The following is a 23744-nucleotide window of genomic DNA, read 5'->3' as shown; positions in this document are numbered from 1 at the left end:
TTAAGTTCTACAATAGCTGCCTTATCACAAGGTGATAAAATGCCAAGGGAAGGAGAGAAAAAGATGCATTATTTAGATATTCAAGAGTTGTTTCGGTTTATAAAGTGCTGTTAAATAAGAGCAACTTAAAATGGTCACTGGTTCCTTAGGTATCCTACCTTTTCGTTAAGGTTAAAAAAAATCCTGAACCACCAGGATTCCTTGGGAGTGATTTGTAACATATATGTTTCTACAGTATTATTCAACTGAACAATAGTCCATTGTAACTTTGATTTAAAAATACACAAACAAGTTCCCATAAATAGAGCAGTCAACAACTTGGGGCCAGTTTCTGTTATCTCTGCCTTAAAGCCTGGCAGCTGAGGGGACGCTCCCTTGTTAAGCTCTTGTTTTAAAGTGGCAGAGACCAAAAAAAAATGTGTGGCTCTGCTGGTAGACTAATTTGGAAATACTGCTTCAAACAACAGGATTTGTGATTCGAATAGACTCTCTACTGGCCAATACAGAGTCCAGTTTTGAAGGCTGCTCCTCAACAGTTGAATATAGAGCTCCTCTAGCCTTCGGGTTGTGCCAGCACTGCCGAGGGCAGGCAGAGGACTTCCAAGGTTCCCACTTTCCTCTGTGGACCTGTGAAATTACCCCTGAAGACCTAGGGCAGATTTCCTTTTTCCTATTTCATTCTGTTTGGGCTTCCTCGGGGAAGTCATCAGCTGACCCCATCTATGGGAACAAAGTGCAGTCAGTTATTGACTTAAACCCTAAACTATCATATCATTATGATAAAGGAAGTATCAGCAGACCAATGCTTTAAGCCAGGTGGATCCTTTTTGAAACAGCTTTTAAAGGACAGCTACACATCAGCCAAGGCCACAGAACCCTCGCCAACTACAAACCAGTAGCAACACTTATCAGTATTAAATGCCGGCCATTGCTAAGTGTGCTTCCTCGAAGGCAGTTACTTGTAAATACCGTTTGTTACAATTTCGGCAAGTACTGTCAGCTTTATTGCCTATTGTCAGTGTTTTTAGTGATGAAGCATTTCAGGCAGAGTTAAAAGCTTCCCACTGCTGTTCCATCTGAATGCCACAGACTTCAGTCTGGTCTGAAAGGCATTGTTACTGTCAAGGGTGAACTTATGCAGGATGGGGAGCAAGGCCCCCGACCAGCACCCTTTTGTTTCAGCCAGGTGGAATATTCATTGCTTGCAGATCACACTTGAGGGGAGGCTGAGAAAGGAAGCCCAGAAATTCACAGGACTTGGTTCCCTCTCCCCATTCTGGTCTCTGCTCTACTGTGACCTCCTGACAGAGAGGCCTTCTCCAACCCTCCTACTCCCCCCAAACCATCCCTCTCTCTGGCTTGCACCGTTCACGTCATGGCTTTTAGCTCAGCTTGACATTATTCTACGTCTATTTGCTGTCTTTCTCTTCCCTAGAAGGCGGGGACTTTCGTGATTCGCTACTGTAATCTCAGCACCTAGAATGGTCCCTGGCACGTAGCAGACAAGCTCAAAAACCGGAGGTAAATGAACAAATGAGTTTGGGACCGTCTTCTCAGGCCCTACAGATATACCATCGTGGGACAAGTCAGTCCGTCTCTAACGTAAAACCACCCTGAACTACAGTGTCCTAATGGAAGAGACTGTGATAGAAAAAAGCAGAAACATGCCAAGGGCAAAGAAGTAAAGAGGCAGCGCTGTGTTTGTCAAATGGCTGCCAACTCTACTGGGTCTGGAAGAAAGAGATAAAGTACAGAATATAAAGCAACCCTAAGTGCTATTTCTTGGCTCTCCTGTGATTCGTACATAGTGACCTTGAGGTCCTTTCTGTTCTTTGCTTGTTTTGTTTTGTTTTTCATTTTAAAACAGACCTGCATTTTAGTTTTAACAGTAAGAATTGCTCTTGGTCCCATACATTTGGAAGAATTTGTAACTAAAGCTCAGAAATCAAGGAAGCCTATTTAAATGATTTGGTTTTTAAAAAATTTTTATAGTTTATTTATTTTTGAGACAGAGCACGAGTGGGAGAGAGACAGAGAGAGAGAGAGGGAGACACAGAATCTGAAACAGGCTGCAGGCTCCAACCTGTTAGAACAGAACCCAATGCGGGGCTCGAACCTGCAAACCATGAGATCATGGCCTGAGCCAAAGTTGGATGCTTAACCGACTGAGCCACCCAAGTGCCCCTGATTTAGTTTCTTTTTTTTTTAAATTTTATTTAACATTTATTTATTTTTGAGAGACAGAGCATGAGTGGGGGAGGAGCAGAGGGAGAAGGAAACACAGAATGGGAAGCAGGCTCCAGGCTCTGAGCTGACAGCACAGAGCCTGATGCGGGGCTCGAACCCACAAACTGTGAGATCATAACCTGAGCTGAAGTCGGATGCTTAACCCACTGAGCCACTCAGGCGTCCCTTTAGTTTCTTAATAGAGAAGAGAGACCAAGGGCTCTAATATTCATCAAATAACATCTCACTCATTAAATCTGAGGGTCAGCAGGCAGAGGTAATGTTATGTAGGGCAACAGCTCTAGACTTCATTGACAGCATGGTCAAGGACAGCAGTTTGGCTGTTCTGAAGATGGAGACAGGTAACTAAAAGAATCTCAATACCTGTATGTAGTAGGATGTAATTTCTAATTAAAATGCCTTTTAAAATAATTTTTTTAATCGCAAAATCATACAACAGAGTTGACAGCAATCTATGGGATCCTACATCTTGTCCAGATTTGTTTTTAAAAACGAGATTAAGAGGAATAATCATAATTTATCCTTGTTACCAAATTTGTTACCACTGAATGTTTATGAAAAAAAAATTTTTCTTGTTAATTTTAGACATTTCTGTGTACCTCAGATTGGACAGGTGCCCCCAGTGTAGTGGGTTCCAGCACATTTGCAAGTTCTAGGCTGAGTCTGTAGTGCCTGCCCCCAGGGAAGGGCCCCAAACCAGGAATCAGCTCTTCCTAGAGTTAACAGGCATTACGTGTTTTATAACAGGTTACAGTTCCTCTAGGCCTCCAATTACTTTCTTCGCCCTTTGATTATATTTAAAGCAATGTGATTAGAGAGCACTGGTTCTGTTACATTTTTCTACACCCAATCCCTCTTTAGATTTACTACTCCAACCCTCCCCCAACGCATACCTCCTTTGAGAGGGATGTGACTCCTCCGTCCAAGTACCCCTGACGCTGCGCTGGGCTCTCAGGAGACTGAAATGTCTCTTCTCTGTCAACTTCACTCTCTCTGTGACACTGGAATAAATCACTTCTCCAAAGTATTCATTTTTTTTTTTCCATTTCTAAAAATGCTAGTGTTTGGGGCTAGGTCGATGGTTAGAACTTTGGAAGAGGGAGCACAATCCATTTTTCTACTAAAATAGGAACCTCCGTATTGAAACAGACTCAAGGAAAAGTTCTCTCTTGAAGCTCTAGGTTGCTTTCTCCCCAAGCCCCCCCTTCCCACAAATAACTTCGCTTCTACAAGAGCTTCCAGGTCGGCCCTCAGGCTCCCTCACCTCGAGCTAGATGCTCACGGAGGCTCCACCAGTTCTAGTATTTTTCAAGTCTTTTAAAAACTGAATAGCTGGCTAGGGCACAAATGCCAGATGCGTGTTTCCAGGTGCGCTGTCTGGAGTCCCCGGCTCAGGCTGGGACGGAGAACAAGGCACAATCAGGTCCTTTCACTTCCCTTGTGCTCTGGCTTGTGACTTCCGGGAGAAACGGGAAGCTCTCCTAGCCCCGCCCCACCCCCTCAGCTACCTTTTCTGAACTGTCCCTTCCCCACCCCCAGGAAATGTGTGTTAGTTTTCATGGACAGATCATTAAACCAGTATTCAAACATCTTGACTTTAAGTTCTTCAACTTCCTCGACTCCTGTAGATCTGTGGTTTAATACGTTCCTAAGACGTCACTACTGTAAACCTACCAACATGTTAAGGAATAAGGTATAAATCTTCCAATAAATACTGTGAGATCTCTACATGAAGGATATCCAAGATAAGATGCAAAATCCAATACAGAGTATGATCACATTGTCACAGGCTAGCCTATGCGCAGCAGAACTATTTAGAGGGCCAGAGATACCAAATCATTAATATGGTTGCTAAGGGAAGGCAGATTCTAGGACACTGTATCACTTTTTAATTTACATTTGTAAAACAAAGGTATTTTCATACTATTTATAACCTTTTTCTTTTTATCAGGATCAAATGAAACTTGTACAGGTTAAGAAACAATAAAGAAAATACACTACAATATTAACATAAGGAAAAGAATCTTAGAAGCCAAAAGTGATGCTTCTGATTTTATTATTAGTTGATATGGGAAAAGACATGAACGCATAATTCCTCTCCCTGTGTCTTCCTGTCGGTCACAAACTTTAATGCTGAGGTCTCTGCCACATTTCTCATCTACACTTTGGGAAGGGGATGCACCAGCCCCACCTTTCCAAGGAGTCAGACATCCTGATTCGGGAGGCGCATTCATCCGTTGAGTCAGTCACTGATCTATTCCTTGGTTGACTCAAAAGATATTTCCTGAAAGGCAGCACTGTCAGACCTAGACCCTCCCTTCCCTTGAGTTAAGCATTTCATATCCTAAATTTCATATTCTCTTTATATCTTGATTTACTTCAAAACGAAGGCACAGGAAAATACACAAGATGAATGGGGGAAAAGAGTTTCATTTTTCAAAACATACAACATTCTAATGTTGTATAGGGTGGTTAAAATTCTAAGACAGAAATAAGAGGAAATGCTGACCAATCCATTCTGGTAATAAGGTGAAGATCAAGGAAGTGTGGAGGTGGGAGAAGCTTTGATCCAGGCCTTTAGGGATTAGAAGTAATTGATCAGGGTAATTACGGCAGTGGAGTCGGGGGTAGGGAATGGGGCCCCAGCCAGGTGGAGCCACTCAAAGCTTGAGGACCAAGGGAGTGAGCAGCTCCTGGTAAGCCCACGATAACGTGATAGGATGACATGAAGGTAAGAGGGAGGCTGGAGACTATGCCCATAGGAACGCAGGGCCTCTAAGCTATTCTAGAGGCCACGGGAGCCACAGAGTTCAATCAGAGAGCTATGTGATTGTATCTGTGCCCTAATTAGAGGGAGGGCAGAGAGTGCAGTGCAGGGAAGCTGGATGGGAAAAGCTTAGAAGCTGCCTCAGCAGTTGAGACCATGTGTCCGAGGGTAAAGGAACTGGACTCTGTGGCCCGTGTGTGGTGGGGGTTAGGGAGGCAGATGGGTGCGGACATTCCTAAATGAATCCACATTCCCGCAGTTTACTTGAAACACACTGACAGTTTAGCCTTGCTGTGAACTCTAAATTGAAATAGCAAATACTTTTCACTGCCCATGGGAGACAAACTCAAGGTGACCTGAAGGTCTTACCTTTTTTATTTTAAGTAATTTCCACATCTAACTTGGGCTCAACTTCATGACCCGGAGATCAAGAGTCGCACTTTCTACCCATAAGCCATCCAGGTGCCCAGAATTTACATTTCTAAGCTCCAACTTTATCTTTCTGTTGATATTCACCTTGAAAACATAGTATTTACATCCGCTAGTGTTAAAGAGTTCAGGGTCCATCACTGGGAAAGAAACAGGCACGTCATTTTCAGGTTAGAAGATAATCTGCATAGAAGAACTACCCAACTTCTACTACAGAGGTCAAAATGGCCTTGAAAATGACATTGGTGTGTTGGGGGAGGGGGGTCTACAATCTCGCAGTTCATGTTTTATACAAAACATCTAAATAATAGATACTGCTCTGTTTTAAATTTTAAAATTGTGGAGTATTTGCTGCTTTACGTCATGAACTACACATGCAAAGCTGTTTTGCTCTCCTATGTATTTTCTTACCCGATTTAAACTCTCCACCAACTAAAATGGTTCATTCTCCACAAGGGAGAATCCGGACCAACAAAGAAGCGCCAGCTTTTAACGCTATTCCTGTGTGCTGAACTAATCAAGGTGTTCTTAGAGAGGTGTCAGCAAAGAATTGTTTCCAGCAGCCAGAAGCCTCTTGCCAAAAAGAAAAAGGTCAGCAAAGTTTTCCATAACATTTCTTTATCTTATCTGAGATCTCAAGTAACATTTCTTTATCTTATCTGAGATCTCAAGTCCCTTTCTGCAACCGTGGGAATTTGTGGGAATTTAAGCGAGGTGATATTGTAGTGGAGACGCCTTTAATGAAATTGTGCCAGGGACAGGATTTGGAATTCACGTTGTTCTACTGGTCTTGAATCGCATAGTTCTGGATGAGTAACTGCCTTTTGATAGAAGTTACTTTTAATATTTCCTTTGTCGTTTATGCTCACACCGGTAGTCTCTTCAACACTGAGTTTACACTGAATTATAGAGGGCGAAGGGCAGGGAGCCTGCCTGTTTTGGTAGGTGACAGATGCACAGGCCGGGTGTGTTAGGCACTTGGGTACCTGCAGGATTCTCAATAAGTATTTGCTGTCTTGTTCACATTCAGTTCTCCACAGGACCTGACTGAGACCTTGCACATACTAAGTACTCCTTTTTATATCTTAATTAACAGTCCATTAATTGTTTTTCTTTATTTGTATTTGTTTTTAAGAAAAGTATGTTAACAAATTCAAAGTTAAATTTTTCAGTTTTAATATTTAAAGCAATCTTGTGAAGTTTATCACTTAGGCCATTTATTCTTTTTGGCTTATGAGATCTGTTAGGAACACTAACTGGCTAACCTGAAATCTCTTTGGAAAGTCCAAATTTATTTTTTTTTTATTTTTTTTGGGGGGGGGGGAGGGGCAGAGAAAGAGGGAGACAGAGGATCAGAAGTGGGCTCTGTGCGGACAGCAGCGAACCTGATGTAGTGTTCAAACTCACCAACTGGGAGATCATGACGTGAGCTGAAGTTGGACGCTTAACTGACTTAGCCACTAAGGCCGCTCCAGAAAGCTTAAACTTCAAAGTCAGGTGCCTCAGCCACCTCCAAACCGACACCCGACCTCCTCCTCCAGCCCTGTCTCATTGTGGTACCACCAATGCTCCGAGTAAGCCACCAACAACCACCACGCGGGGCCTCCTTCACCCCAGAGGCCCTGCTGCCTGCCTACCCTCTCTGTGTTACTTAGCAGGTCTTTGTGTCTTTTCAGCTTTCCCAATTGGCCCTATCCCTCCTCCCTCTGAGACTGCCCAGCCCCACCAGGGGCTCCCACAGGAGCCCGACTCATTTCTTCTCACCCTCCCCTCTAGCCATTCACTTGACTACCACAAATGCGAACAGCTTCATTCTCCTACTTTAAAATCCCTTCTTCAGTTTGCCCACCTGCTCTACGGCTTCTCTGCGGCCTCCATGTCGAGCCCCCATGGACTCCTCCAGCTCCATCACCACCAATGGTCCTACCTGACCCTGGGCTCTGTAACTCTGTATTTCCAGCCATATCATGCTGTTTCATGACCCTCTGTCTAATCCGGCCGGTCCCTCTCCCTGGCTTGGTCTAGCCACTCACTGTGATGTGCCAGCTCTCTTATTTCAGGACACGATTTGCCATAAGCCCAGGAGATGTTCCCTGAGGCCCCATTACAGCGAGGGCTCCAGGCTGTGCTTCCATTGCTCCAGGACCCTCTGTACATCCTTAGACGCCCACCTAATTCAGGCGGGTCCCTCCACCCAAATTACAAGTTATTTTCTTTCTTAATTAGAAATTCTATGGGGCGCCTGAGTGGCTCAGTCAGCTGAGCCAGACTTCGGCTCAGGTCATGATTTCACACTTGTGGGTTCAAGCTGGACATTGGGTTCTGTGTTGACAGCTCAGAGCCTGGAGTCTGCTTCAGCTTCTGTGTCTCCCTCTCTCTCTGCCCCTCCCCTGCTTGTGCTCTGTCACTCTCTCTCAAAAATAAACATAAAAAGAAAAGAAATTGTATCCACTGGAGTGCCATGATTTTCTTCTGAGCACACAGCTTTGAGACAACCCAGAAGCTCTCCTTTCCACTCAGCACCTACACCAATAAGGATGGGCCGGAGCCACTATTTTGGTTAATATTAGTGTATGGAAGAGATACATTTTTGGGAAACAGACATTCTGGTGTTTCTAGCTGCTTCAAAGTGATCCCAACTGCCTTCATTCTCCTTCTGCCAAGCCCAGCCCACACAGTTCAGTGAAACAGTCGCAATGGATTGCTGGATGGATGGAGACCGCACCACACACAGTCCCCTCCCTTGAGTTGTCACAATTTTGAGTATGTCAGTCTTGTTCCTAGAGTAGACGCATGCACACCGCTCCAAACCCAACCCCTTAAGACACAACCAAATCATTAATGGCCTGTTGTGGGCCACACTGAAGAAGAATTTTTGAGACACAACAATAAATGTAAAGTGAATGGAGTTCTGTGCCATCAGCCCTGGAGAATGTGGAGTAATGAAATTGGAAGTTAGGTTAGTCAGAGACAAAGTACCTGGTAGAAGGCCCGCCTTTCAGCGAATAATCGGTAACTTCAAGAGAGCGTGGAATGAGAAATCAAGTAGGTACCAGAACTGTGTGTCATTCTGACAACGGTGTGATGGGACTTCATTTCCTGTGGTGAAGAAACCACGGAGGAAGAATCCACGAACACCAAATGAACCTCCCTTACTGTTATCATTACAGCAGCTAGAACTTTTCGAGGACTTGTTTGCTGGGCACTGTGTTAAATCCTGTACAAATATCTTTTTTTAAGTCCTTGTAAAAGCATAAGGTAGATCTTATATTCCTCATTTTACAAATGAGAGAAGTTAAGGCAGCTTGCTCAGCCATCTTGACCAACAGCAAATTAATGCAAGATCCCGAATTCAAAACCCAGTCTGATATCAAAGCCTGTTGGTTTTTAAAGCAGAGCTTTTTATAAATAGCAAAATAGAACGCTTAGCTTTCCCCAACTTGTCCCTCAGCAACATCATCAGAAAGTAGGAAGAAAAATTCTAGAAGTTTTGCTATTTTGGGTAGAAATATGCTATTGGGTAGAAATACGCTATTTTGGGTAGAAATGAAGCGGTACTTGTCAGTCACTGAGGGGGGCACAATGACAATACCTTAGTTTGCTGGCCTCTAGGACCAGAGTTGTGCAACTCAAAGGAGTTGGATCCCTCAGCCCCCAACCCTGGAGATCCTCAGACAAATGAGACCGTCAGCTTTTCGAAGCAGCTCACTGTACCATTTTAATTTCTACAGATGCAAAATCATTTTATTGTTCAAATGCAACAAAAGTGGCCTGTATCTGATGCTCACAGATGTAACGGTGGCTCTGAGCCCACTCAGTCATTACCAGTATCAGGGCGTACTAAGCGCTGACTCAAGGTTCTGTTCTCGGGTTCAGCAGCCACACCATCACCTCCTCCGCTGAAAGGCAGATGACACTGAACAAAGACCGAACCGTGAGACGGTCCCGTTCCTAAGTCTGTGGGTAACCCATTCTGAATGCATTTCGCGTCCTCAAGGCAAAGGCACTGAAATAATGCAGCCATTAATAGATGTGTCAGACAAAACTGATTACACCTCAACTCCCAGACCCGTAATACATTATGTATATATACACATATTTATACTAAGGTCCTTCAGTTCAGTTGCAGCAAATGAAAAACAAAGACAACAGAATTAATACTCTGTCTGGCAGCATTTCTGGGCAATTCTAATTGTCAAGATGTCCCCCAACAAACATTTCTTGCAGATGAGCCCAAATAAAAGGAGACTATGAGGTCTCATATTGTTACATCACAGGGGCTTGTAAAGACAATCTGCTTCCTACTGAGGGGCAAACATTTTTACTTAACACAAACTGCCAGCTGCATTGTTGCTTACGTAATGGACCAAACCAGATTTCCATCATCAACCATTTCTGAAGTTTTAGCTTCTCTTTCAACAGACTCTAACCAGCTTCGAGGAATCTCTGAAATGCTTCCCTTTTCCTTTGGCAAAAGTATGTTTGCAAGGGACAGCAATTTAATGAAGACTGGAAGTATCATGAGAAGATAGTTCGATGAGGGAGCCTGGGTGACCCGCGGGGTTAAGCGTCCAACTCTTGAGTTCAGCTCAGGTCTCATGATCTCAGAGTTGTGAGTTCGGCCCCCAGCCCGCCCCCACGAGGGGCTCTGCATGGACAGCGTGACGCCTGCTTGGGATTCTCTCTCTCCCCCTCTCTCTGGCCCTGCCTGCTGCTCATGCACCTGCTCTCTGTATCTCTCAAAAACAAATAGGTAAACATTAAAAAAAATAGTTTTACAACATATCATGTTTTTAGGCTCTGACGAGTCAAAAGTTTTTTTGAAAGAATCCAATGATACAGTTAGACAACCTCTCAAATGGAGCCAAAACTCAAAAGATACAAGAGGAAGGCAAATTCCTGCACGAGCAACACTTATAACTTTCCAAGAACCTTTAAAATGACTTTCTTGAACCTACAACTGTGATTCCTAAAAAGACCTTTCATGAAGTGCACCATATTATTTTTGCAGGATCAGGTAAATTAAAATCTACAGAAAAATGTCTGTCATGCTGTTTCTCATGCTTAATTAAGAAACTTCTTAAGGAGAATAAATATGACTGCATACATAAATATTCGTAATTCTTGAAAACCTGTAATAGGAATGTGGGCATTATGATGCCAATGCTATCTAATAACAAATTTAATTTATAGTAGAATTATGGGGGCCTGGGTGGCTTAGTCGGATAAGCATCTGACTTTGGCTCAGGTCTGGATCTCGCAGTTGGTGGGGTCGAACAACACCGTGGGCTCTGTGCTGACAGCTCAGTCTGCTTAGGATCCTGTGTCTCCCTCCCTCTCTGCCCCTCCCCCACTCGTGCTCTGTCTCTCTCTGTCTCTCAAAAATGAATAGACGTTAAAAACAAATTTATAGTAGAATTATACAGGGAAAAAGGATTCCAGATGACCACTAGTGTGCTATCTAGACTGCACATTTTCTGGGCATTATAAGGAAAATACGCACTATTAGCATTGCTAGGAGAGACTAAGAGAAAGTGGGCGGAGGCCTCTGCCATGTTACTGCTAGGAGTCGGCCGACAGGTGTGGCACTTAGGAATCTCAGTGGGTAGATTCCTGGTAGCATTTCTTGACTTGAATAGGGGAGGAACCAACAATTAGCTTACAAAATGACCCAGGAATGAATGGCCATGTACAGTTCTGTATGATTTTTCCCAGATGGTTTTACATTTTAGATAGTTCTTAAGGGCAAAAAATAGGGGCGACTTAACCACAGTACTTAAGAAGTATGATTTAAAAAAAAAATTTATTTGCTTCTCTGCTCCTTTCTATTTCCAACTATCAGGGACCCACATTTTGCTCTGGAATGTATTTTTAGGGCAAATGGGGGAAAGGGGCCAAGTTTCAGACGCCTCTTTTCTCTATTTCTTTCCTTTGCCGTAAGGTTTTCTTTATGGACCTTTCAGTCTTAGGTTTCCATAACCTCCTAATGCAAAACAGGCAGGCTAGGAAGAGCAATGAGTGCAGCAAACCGTATGTTGCTTTGCCTTTTTTTCCTTTTCTTTTCTTTTTTTTTAATTTGCAGGAGAAAAATCCAGCTTACAAGAAGAGTAGGCAACTTAGCAGTTAACCGAAATTAAAGGTGGTTTAAAGATTTCTTAACTCCCGTCTTGGCCATCTTGTAATGTTTTAATATATAAACTGAAACATGTGATTGTGATAAACTCCAAAACAAACAGAAGATGCTGAGACCATGGATAACAGCTTACAAAACTACTTTTGACTTCGGGGGCAATCTGAGTATTGTTTACCTATGCCGAAGATAAGAGACACACTAAAAAATTAACTTTTAGGACTTCACTGTGAAATCGACAGGAGCACATTCTGAACCCCGGATTAACAATCCATATCTGGGCTTCCACAGACGTGCATAAATTATTCAAAAATTTTATGGCTCAATTCAGCTGTCAAAGAGAAGAGCCTTTTGACAACACTTCACACCTGTTACTGATCTAGTAAAGTCCTGGGCTGAGTTTCTCCCACCTGGGATGAGCATGTCCAGACTTCCCTCACACTCATTTTACACAGAGGGACAGAGTCTTTGGAGTACCGGGTAGTAAAGAAATTAAGACACACTAAAACCCCTGGAATTTTCCCCAAATGGATGATCACAATGCAGACCTTAGCTAAGGAACTGCTGAGAAAGGAACGCGGGCCTCCCCAGAGACGGCCTATTTACAGATCGTTCATGCAACACACACCACACAAGACAAAGGATTAGGAGCTGCTGGCTTCAGTATCTTTTCAGCAGAAAGGATCAGACAACCAAAGATAAATAAAAAGTAACGGAAATTATGTAGGTGAATTTTTCTTCTGAGTCTTATAGGTAAATGAATCCCTGAAATAATCAAAATGGATCGGAAGATTCCCAACTGCTGGGTGATTCTCAGCTGTGGGTATCCTGATATCCCCCAAATACCTTCTTTATACCTTAACTCCCTTAATAGAGAGCTGAGGGCTACATCAGGTCTGTGGTTCCTACAACCCCACGGACCCTCTCTGTGCTCCTCCTGTCCTCCAATTGCATGGATTCAAAAGGGGGTTCTGGTTATTGAATTATGTGACACGGGGGATTCTCGGGAAAAAGAGGCTTAAGACAGACGCTTAGTTTAAATAGTCTATGACAAAAAAAAAATACAGACACAAAACCCCACTTGCTCACAAAAACCAGAGGTGGATTTTAGAAGTTTCCAAATACTTATCCCACTGAAGTATCAATTCTGCTGATGGTTTTCTAAAAAGGGAAATGAGATGCAAACAAAAGTGGGGTCTTAGGAAAAGTCTACATCATATAATATGAGGGTACTTAAAACGCGAAGGATGGGAACACTTGAACGCAGATTTCTGAAAACAGGGCCAGGATCGGCTCAGAGGCGCGCCGCCTGGACAGGAGGCCTGGGAGAGGTGCCAGGAAATGAAATTTCATGGGCAGAGTGGGAAAACCGCTCCATTATAATTCAAGTGTCTTTAAGGAGTATATTCTGACAAGGAACAAGGGTATCTGCCTCCAAAATAAGTACATTGTTGGGCAGAAAATATGAACAGAACGAAGGTCACTCTGGAATTGATTCCACAGATGGGTACTTCTCCCTTTTGGGGGCATCCAGGCTCTGCAGCTACAGGACAAGGCTGTGCTAACCGTGCCCTGGACTGTGTTGAAAACACTGGATGAGGTTTGTATTAGTTAAGACTTTAGGGTTGCAAGTAACTAAACTAACTTAAGGAGAAGAAGGGTGGGGACTGATAGTTTCCTGGAGGGACACAGAAACATCTCTCAGAAAACACAGGGCAGGAATGTGGCTGAGCCTCAAAAAATGGCTGCAATTCAGAAATCGAATCCCTCAGAAGTCTAAACAATATCCTCCCTCCATTTTCTGTCCCTGCCTCTTTCTGGTTAATGCTTCAGGCTTTAAGGAGAGAACCCTGCAAAACAGGACACTGTGGCTCCTCAGTGTGTGAGGGTCAAAAATGGCCACTTCCCAGATTTTGGGGTTCGATTCCAACATAACTGCCTGGAACCCTCCCCTGATCGTGCATTAATGGGGACAGATGGATTTGAGATGGGTGTGTGTGTGGTTTTTTTTTTTTAAAGTTTTTAATTTATTTTTTGATAGAGAGAGACAGTGCGAGTAGGGGAGGGTCAGAGAGAGAGGGAGATACAGAATCCGAAGCAGGCTCCAGGCTCTGAGCTAGCTGTCAGCACAGAGCCCGACTCGGGGCTCAAACCCATGAACCTCGAGATCACGACCTGAGCCGAAGCCGGACGCTCAACCGACTGAGTCACCCAGGCGCCCCGGGTGTGTATGTTTTGTAGGCTGCAGGCCAGTAATTCCCAGCAAAGGTGGCACTGTTTTGTCCTGCGCAGATATTCCATAAATATCTATTCAATGAACTAAAAATTCTATTTGTAGAATGGGGCAAGAGTACTTGGCATTAGATATTATGGATGGGAATTAGGTCATCCAGACCATTGGCAATACAGATGCCTACATTGTATCCCTATAGATTTGGATTCAGTAAGTCTGTCTCCCTAGGTAACTGCAACTTGTAACTAGGATTAGGACTGATCTATAGGACATCATCTGCTTTGGTGAACTAGCTCTCCTAAGGCCATGGTAAATTTGCGGAGTGAGAATGAAGAGCTACTTTAAGTTTTCATTGAGTGGTGTTAGTCAATGGAAAATTCTATCTGGACACCACAAGGTCTTTGATATGCTCATGCTGATGAGTGAAGCTTGGATCTCTTTCATGAAAATCTCTGAAAGGATAAATGCTATTTTAGGGATTTGACCCACTTTAGTAAGGATGTCTTTCTCAAATGAAAGTTAACTTCTCTTTTATTATATTAAGTGACACTGTTCTTTTGGTGTGGCTGTATTGCTCGTTTTAATCCACAAAACCTTTGAAAAATTATGGTGTTTCATGAATTTTTGGTAAAATGGGTTTAAAAAAACCTACAAAATAAGAAAGGTAGAGCCATTTCACATCTAATATTTAAATCCATTATTTGTGGACACACAATGCTTAATTTTAATTATGCATAGTTTTTGTAATTACAGCACATTTCCTACACGTAAACTCCACTTCCCTGAAGTTTTTGTTTTTGAGAGAGAGAGTGCTTGCATGTGAGAGCAGAGGAGAGAGGCAGAGAGAGAGAATCGTAACCAGGCTCCACACTCAGGACACAGCCCAATTTAGGGCTTGATTCCAGGACCCTGGCATCATGACCTGAGCCAAAATCAAGTCAGCTGCTCAACTGACTGAGTCACCCCAGGGCTCCTCCCGAGGCTTTTGAGGCAAGCTTCCCATTGATATAAATTCGCTGCTGTCCAGGGGGGAGGGGGGGCTGTTGAAACTTAGAGGCCCCTGGGCAGCTGCTGCCTCCTGAGTTCTGAGTGTTCAGGAGCGTCCGGCACATGGACCCACAGCAGGCAGATCACAGGTCACGTGGGGGGGACGGGGATATTTACTGACAACACTAAGCATATCGAGTAGTGTAGACAAAACAGAAAGACAGTAAATCACACGACCCTTACATCCATAAGCTGGGACTGCATTTAAACCTTTTTGAACTAAACAAACTCTCATGCACTTGGGGAGTACTACATTCTCCCACAACTCGCTACTTCCCCCAGAGTGACAACATACAATCCAGTCTATTCACGATTGAGTCTCTTGCTCTTTGCAGCTACGTGTTTTTCCTTTTTCTTGCACCAGTCCTACAGATTTCTTCTTGCTCTTCTGATCTGCTCTATTGCATGGGAGAAGTTTTCTGCAGCTGTTACCGTATTGTCCTAAGGAAGACTTCCGGAGGGACTGACCTCCCTTCCCCTGTCGCACCGTCAGTGAAGGATGCAACGCGCCGAGCAGGCAGCAGAACCAAAATGATGTTGATGGATATTTCGAAAGCCACATCTGTGTTGATTTAATGCACAGAAAGAGAAGATGATGGTGGCTAGTCACGTGACAGAAAACATGTGAGCTTATCACCAGGTTGCATCTCAGTATTGATGGTATTAATTTTTCCTCATTAGCCGGAGAACAAGGGAAATACATACCTGAGGATTCGCAGAAGGATTAGATTACAATTCCTGTTCCCGTGTGATTTTTATCAGGATATGAAATGCAATTATGTCAATCTCATTGAATTAATCCATCAATTTGTCACTTTGGGGTTTTACAAAAGTTAACTGTTTAAGCAAATGAAAGTATGTTTTAATGATGATTGAGAACACCTTTTACCTTTTTAAAAATTCACCAAAGAATCATAGTCCTTCTTTTGTACTGGTTATAGTGGAAAACGAAAAGTATGGAGAATGTGGTTCTGAGGGAGGGAACAGGAAGAGGGGCAGGGGCTGGCATGTTGGCCCTGGACTATTTCTATAAAGGATCCTCCAAACTCCTACTGCTTAAGGCCACTGTGAAGTTTATTATATGGCAATAATCTTAGCACAACATATTTTCCTGTTGGAATATCCTGGACCATTACCTTGAACTTTTCTTGGCTTGAAACTGAAGTATGTCTGAACATTATGTGTAATGTAATTCCCACAAATGAGCTACTGTTTGGGGGGAAAAAAGGCAAGTGGTAATAAATCCAGAAATCCCTACTACAGTTTTCAGGGTCACCTTTATTGGTCTGGGCTCAACAGTTTTATACATAGGTATATAATATATACCAAATTAGAAATGTAAAACCCATCAACGGATCTCATTGATTAAAAAATTATTGCATAAATAGCTTTATTCTTTAGAGCTCTATGTGTTTATTATTTAGAGAGCTATTACAGCTAGCTTTATTGTTTATTTGTTTCTTGTTTGTTTAAAGGAAAAATAATAAGAGAAATTTGCTTTAGGTTAAACATTTGGGAAATATCTCAAAGTTGTCTGGCTTCAAACACAGTTGGGCAGCCAAGTACCAAAAGCATTAACAGAGAAACAGCATTGGTTCAGGGGAGGGGTGCTCAGGGCCCTTGGGAGGCTGTGGTCCTGCACTCGAGCCTGGGATGAAGAGGGGGGCTTGTCACTGTTCACCTGCTTCTGCCCACGATTGCCTGGGAGACCTGGACCCCTACGGCCCTCAGTTTCTCATCCACAAAATGGTAGATGATCTCTCAGATCTTTTCACTGTGAAATCCTGTAATTCTCTGATTTCTTCAGTCTAGAAAACCTAAGGATGGAGGTCAGCTGTACATACAGGGGGCCATTTTAGACCAAAAGACTGTTTTACAATTCATTGCTACACCCCAGAGGGGTGAAGTAGAAATAACTGCACTTATCTGAAAGCAACGCCGTGCTGGTGGTGAGCGCCGCTCTTCCAGAGAAGACCCCCGACAGGGATGTGCCTGAAGTCTGAGCGGCCACACCACCCTTTTTGTCTTCTTTTGTCTTTGGGGTTTAGACAGTACAGAACTTCAAGTGAAAGTTCCCAGGCACGTACTCTAAATTCTCTAACTCATCTCCAACTCCTTAATCTGAAATGGAAAATTCTATTTTGGGAATCTGTCTAGAGATGCATTTAGGCTAACATGAAGGAAAAGACGGAAGGCATACTTGAACATAAGATGTAGAAATTCTCACAGAACTGATGAAAAAGGAAACAAAATCTTTCTTTGAAGCACACACCAGAAGAAAGTTCTAAGGAACTTAAAAAGAATGTTCTCACAGCACCTGTCACTTCCCTACCATATTCCGTTTACCCTTTAATTACTTGTGTGATGTCTGGAGTCTCTTTGGGGCTGGGAGACTTCTGAGGATGGAGGATAGGACTATTTTGCTCAATCCTGCATGGGAGAACTAGTCTAACACCCCCCAGGCAGGGCCTGACAAAGGTTTGTTGAGTGATTGAATGACTGAATGATGAATGCAATTAATTTTATGAGAATATCCAAGACATAGAACACTCAGGATATTAAAGTCAATTATGAAATGACTATCATATTCTATTTTCTTCTGCTTCCCATTCTACCAATGACCTTTCCTAAGAAATAATTTGTGTCTTTTGGTCTGAAAGGTCATTAAATCATGTCAGTTGGAAAGCAGAACACTTTCTTGAAAAATTCTTTCCCTGGGCTTCATCTGTATTTGATTCCTGGTATAGTTAACTTTTTAAAAAGTATAAACAAATGAATCCCCTCCAAGTTGATGCTGTTTTCCCCCCAAATCTCTATTGCGATGTTGACTTTCAAGGGGTCCATACCCTGTCTGTGTTATTACAGAAGAGCTTGGAAAACCTTAATTTCCATGTCTAGCAATGACAGTAAGCTGCTCCACTAAGAGCTCTAATAAAAAGTTGTGTGATAAAAATGCCAAGGCCCGCTTATCTTAAAAGATCTTTCCTAGTTCAAAGGGTCAGTTTCACACCAGGGTCCCAAGTCTTATCAGCTGCCGCTTCAGAGCCCTGCATCGTAAAACAAAGGATTCCTCCAACTGGCATGACAATAGTACAATCACCAGACACTTCAAAAGAAGCAGGCACTGCCCAGGGGATGCCCGAGTGTGCCCCTCACTGTGATGTTTACACACTCAGTCCAGCAGCTCATCCCACCACAAAGGCCAGGCAGGACCGTCAAGGGCACTGTGCCTGCAGAGTCATCAAGGACTCTCCGTCTTTACCAGTAAAGCCTGGGGAAAACTTCAGTTTAAACACCATTTACTTCATACGCTGTGTTCTCAAAAGACAGGGTCTCATTATTCTACCAGCGTAAGGAGCTGCTGGGGTTGGGAGAGGGGGTGGGCAAGGGGGAAGGAAGGCCAGCTTCGGGAGCTGCATCCTCACACATCATTAGAAAGCGAGGGAGAGATAGAGAGAGAGAGAGAGAGAGAGAGAGAGAGAGATGTCTGCTGATAACCCAGAATAATCTGCAGGTGTCCACGTGAGTTTTGCAGACAGGGATAAAAATCAGAATAAAAGACTATACTGGCTTGCAAGATGCAAAGAGAAGCCTGCAGGTATGTGGTTAACAGAAAGAAGAATTTAGTGAATTCCCTCTGAGGATCTGGCCTCGTGGTGGAGGCTCTGACCCGCTGGCCTTGTTTGTCTAACTTCTCTGAAAATCAAAAACAAATGCCTATTTTCCCAAGTCAGGGTCCACTGGGAAGGAGGTATGGAAATCCAGTATCTGTGAAAATGATTTAAAAGCTGACCTTTGAAATTCCCCAGCCTTTTCGGGGGAGATGTGTATTAGAGACATATATAAATAGTATTATTTCAAAGAAACGCAGGCACCTGGATGCTGGAAGCAGGACAGTAAAGGGGGGAAAGGAGGCTAAATGGGGATCTCTTCTGGATCACAGGTTAAGTTGTAAGGTTTCCTTTATTTTTCAAAGCTAGTGCCTGTGCTTTGTACACTGTAGGATGCCAAGGGTGTTTTCAAAACAAGCAAACAACCTCCCATGATCATAGGGAATCCTTTGTACTTTGCAAAGGGCTTGGTGGCTTTGCTAAGGACCAGAAAGACTGAGGTCTGTGAAACTAGAATCTGCCTAGGTCTCCATAGGGATCGCTCTGCCCTCACTGGGCTTGTGCTTTGCCAGTACCCTTGCCTTAGCTCTTTTTAGGTTCCTGTCTTTGCTTCAACCTAATGAGCGGCTTAACTACTCAACAAGATGGTCCTACTATAAATCAAATAAAAAGTTCAGATGAAGTTCCAAGAGAGATGGATGGATTTTTTTATGGTCAAGAAATAATTTCAACATTTGAGTGAACAGATCCTATTTAAAACGCCTCACTTGCCCTCTCTCTACCCCACGCTCCTTATCTCTTTTTGCTGAGCTATTTGTCTTCATTAGCACCTCTTCCCATCTGACAGATTATTATTTTACATGATCATTTTGTTTGGCCCCTGCCCCTGGCCCCACCCCCTGTCCCAGTAGGTATGTAAGCTCTGCAAACAAAAGGATTGCTATCAGTTTTGTTCACTGACGTAGCTCCAGAACCTGGTGCATAGTAGGTACTCAGTATTTGTTACATAAATGTGTTTAAGCAGCCGTGCTGGGCACTGGGGTGTAAAGATGAAGAAACACAGCTCTTTGCCCTGAGGTAACTCACGATCTACTCCCTATAGATTTGGATACATTCTCAATGCTTTCCTCATTTTTCATGCCTCTCTCAAAGCTTTAATGTGTCTCCTTTAGGAAATTATTACATAATAAAACATGGGTACAATCTCATTGTATATTAGGAAACTATTCAATTCGGTATATGCAGCAGCCCCCAGGACTATAACCATTCCAAAATGCATGTGTTGCTTTTCAAACTCCTTTGAGGCATCATCATTGCAATAAAATAGTCCAGCAGTTGTATGGTATACAAATAGACCCCCAATCATGAAACATTAATGATCTAATAAAAGCAATTAGTTTCAGGTTGCAGCAACTGAAACTGTCTTCTATTCTGGGATTTAAGAACCTTTTATTTTCTGCATTTCATATCTTCCTCTTGAATGTTCCAGTAAACTATCAGATGCCCCACCAGATTGTTCTCTTATCTCATAGTTCTTCCAAGGAAGAAGAAAGACCCTCATCATCTTCTTCTTCTCCTTCTCCTTCTTTTTTCTGAATCTCTTGTCAGTGTTCTCATAAGAAATGGTTATCCAAATACAGCTTAATTATTGCCACAAAGAATTCTTTCACTAACCCATGCAGACCAACAGAAACACTTTGGGAAATTCAAGGGGTGATGAGCTCAAATTAAATCTGAACTGATCTATTACATGTTGTCAAAGGACTGACCAAATTGAAAGATCCACATTACTAAAATGAGAACAAAGTTTCTTTGCCCATCCTGGCTGATTCCATTTTTAAAATTTCTCTTTAAAATTTAGTTTCATTGAAATTATAGGAGAACAAAATTTAAAAATCAAATAACTCTAAGGGCACCTGAGTGGCTCAGTTGGCTAAGCATCTGGCTTCGGCTCAGGTCATGATCTCAGGGTTCGCGAGTTCAAGCCTCACATCAGGCTGTGCTGACAGCTCAGAGCTTGGAGCCTGCTTCGGATTCTGTGTCTTCCTCTATGCCTCTCCCCCACTTGCACTCCGTCTCTCAAAACCAAATGTTAAAAACAATTGTTTTAATCAATTCTAAAAGGCTTGTTTTGAAAAACATCAGTCCTGTTTCTCTCCTTTTTTGCTTCCCCAAAGCAACCACATTCATGCTCTTTTTACTCCTTTACTATTTATCTCCACTTACTCTAGATAGCACAGAGATAGTACTTCTTTGATTTCTTTTTTTGTTCTTTTGAAAACACATTATCTATTAACTTTTTTTTCCAAAACATTTTTAAAGCATATTTATTTTGAGAGAGGGAGGGAGAGACACGAGAGGGGCAGAGAGAGTAGGAGAGACAGAATCCCAAGCAGAGTCCACACTGCCAGCACAGAACCAGAGATGGGGGCTCAGTCTCACAAATCGTGAGATCACAACCTGAGTGGAAACCAGGAGTTGGATGCTCAACCAACTGAGTCACCCAGGAGCCCCTATTAACTTCTTTTTTTGGAGGGGTGTACATATTGTTTTTATTTATTTATTTATTTATTTTTTAGTTCTTGAATAGTTTATTGTCAAATTGGTTTCCATACAACACCCAGTGCTCTTCACCACCAGTGCCCTCCTCCATCACCACCACCTCTCCCCCCCCCATTCCCCTTCAACCCTCAGTTCATTTTCAGTATTCGATAGTCTCTCAAGTTTTGCGTCCCTCCGTCCAGGGCGTGCTCCCCCGTGCCGCCCTATCTATTAACTTCTATCTTGACTTTACTCATGGGAGGTAAACTTGTTGAAACCTCGCATGCCTGCTATTCCATTTATCTACCCTTAACTTCAAATGACGTTATGGTGGACTACTGAATTCTAAGTCAGAACTGCTTTCTCCTGAGAATTCTGAAGTCACTGCTCTGCTATCTTCCAACTTCTGGTACTGTCACTCTGATTTTTTTCATCCTTTACACGAAACCTGTTTTTTACTCTCTGGAAGGTTGTGAAACCTTTTGTGTTCCCTCAAATTTTAAAATTACCTTCACAGCACCCCAAAGTATGTGCTTTTCAAACACTGCACAGGGTATTTGGTGGGACTTTCAATCCAGAAATCCATGTCCTTCAGTTCAAGAAAATTTACAGGGGCGCCTAGGTGGCTCAGTCAGTTGAGCGCCAGCTTCGGCTCAGGTCATGATCTCACAGTTCGTGGGTTCGAGCCTCACATTGGGCTCTGTGCTGACAGTTGGCTCAGAGCCCGGAGCCTGTTTTTGGATTCAGTGTCTCCCTCTCTCTGACCCTCCCCTTCTCATGCTGTCTCTCCCTCTCTCAAAAATAAATAAAACATTAAAAAAAGAGTCCCATCCCTGGGTCTTCTTTCTCCTCTTTCAAAAAAAAATTTTTATAGAATTACTTCTTTGATGATATTCTTCCCTTTATTTTCTCCTTCTACTTAGATACTGGATTGCTGAACCAGACCTCTACTTTCTTACCTCTTCTCTCCTGTTTTACATTTCTTAGTGTTTTTATTTTACTTTCTAGACAACTTCCTACATAATAGCTTCAAGACATCCAGTGAATGGTTTCTGTTTATTCTTTTATTTTTCATTTCCAAGAGCTCCATTGTTTGCCCAAGAAGATTCCTTATTTGTTGCTTTCTGTTCTTGTTTACTGGGTATAGTATATCCTCCTTTCTCAGATGATATGTAAATGTTTTGCTCTCTGGGGTGATATCTGTTCTCTCCCTTTCTCTCTTTCTCTGCTCCTCTCATATTAGTTATTTCTCCTGATGTCTGATGATCCCTAGCTATCTGTTCATATGTCACTAAAAAGCTGATTGGAAGCTATCTGTACTTGTGAAAATGGGGCCACGGGAGGGGAGATTTTCTATTCTGTCTTCACTCTAGAGTGAGATATTATACGTTGAATACCTAAAGTCAGTATCTTTACTTTGGTGTTATCTTTACCCCCTTGTTGGCTAACCAGATTCTCCAGAGAAGGCTTTCCTGTCTACAGGGTAAAATCTGGTGGCAGCCAAGCTGAGGCATGTTACCTGATCCTCTGGTTTGGGCTAGGTGCCCCTTCCTCGGCTGTGCCTGCTGCCGTACAGCCGAGTCAGCCTCTGTCTCCTCTCACCGGGTATGAGACTTCACGAGCCTCTATGTATAACTCGGGGTCCTTCTCAACCTTCTCCACTTCTGCATTAGGATCCGCCTCCTTGGGTCTTCTAAGTCAGCTACTAATTATCCTATTTCCAGCTCCACAATTTGCTATTTTCTTCTTTCCCATTATCTTCACCTGTGTGGGGTATCTTCTTTTTAAAAGTAATTTACTTACTGGCATTTTAATAAAATATTTTGAAAGAGGATAGAGCTAAATATGTGTATTCAGTCTGCCATCTTTTTTTTAGATTTATTTATTTATTATTTTGAGAGAGGAGAGAGAGAAAGAGAGAGAGAGAGAGAGAGAGAACACGTGAGTGGGAGAGGAGCAGAGACAGAGGGAGAGAGAGAGAGAATCCCAAGTAGGTTCCACACTGCCAGTGCAGAGCCCAACATGGGGTTCAATCCCATGAACAGCATGATCTTGACCTGAGCTGAAAATCAAGAGTCAAATGCACAACCAACAGAACCACCCAGGCGCCCCCAGTCTGCCATCTTTAATCGAGGTCCCTACTGCATTTCTTCCATGGACTGGAAAGCCATCCCCAATTACTAGCCTCGCTGTCTCCTCCAAACTTAATGACATGTTGCAGCCCCTGACGTCTGGGTTTAAAGGGAAACGGAAGGAATTTCAGTTGATAAAATGTGTCCTTGGATACTTAACAGGGCATTTAAGAAGAAGGATGGGGTATTTTCTTTGGTAGTCTGACAGATGTTGTTGGTTTGTTGTTGATTTTCCCTACATACTAGATGGATTTCTTTCTGCATACCACATAGACATGAATTTCTGGAGTTTGAAGTAGGAATTAAAAAGTCTTAGGATGTCTCTTCTAGACTTGAGTATATAATTCTAAAAATAAGAGAATTTAAAACCCAGCCTAATTCATTTCATTCACACGAAAAACTGATTTTACCGTAAATATTGGCTAAATTAAAAGCATCAAACATTTTTGAGGATAGGTATCTTTATAACACTATTATTGCTTGCCTGCTAACAAGAATACTTTTTTTATATTCTAGAGAATGTCTCCTTTTTTTTTTTCCAAATGAAGTGTCTTTCCCTAGCAAGTACAAACAATAAGTATACAACATGCTGAAATCCATATGTTGT

At 42.7% G+C, this 23744-nt stretch overlaps 1 protein-coding gene across 3 annotated transcripts in view; it reads right to left on the bottom strand.

Moving 5' to 3' along the window:
• The window catches only part of PRICKLE1 (prickle planar cell polarity protein 1), a 110611-nt gene that overhangs the window by 21495 nt on the left and 65372 nt on the right, over window positions 1–23744 (bottom strand). The gene's annotated exons all lie outside the window — the stretch shown is intronic.

This window comes from Suricata suricatta, chromosome 10, assembly GCF_006229205.1.
Source record: "Suricata suricatta isolate VVHF042 chromosome 10, meerkat_22Aug2017_6uvM2_HiC, whole genome shotgun sequence".
NCBI classification, from domain to species: Eukaryota; Metazoa; Chordata; class Mammalia; order Carnivora; family Herpestidae; genus Suricata; species Suricata suricatta.
This window is presented reverse-complemented; position numbering and strand designations above follow the sequence as displayed.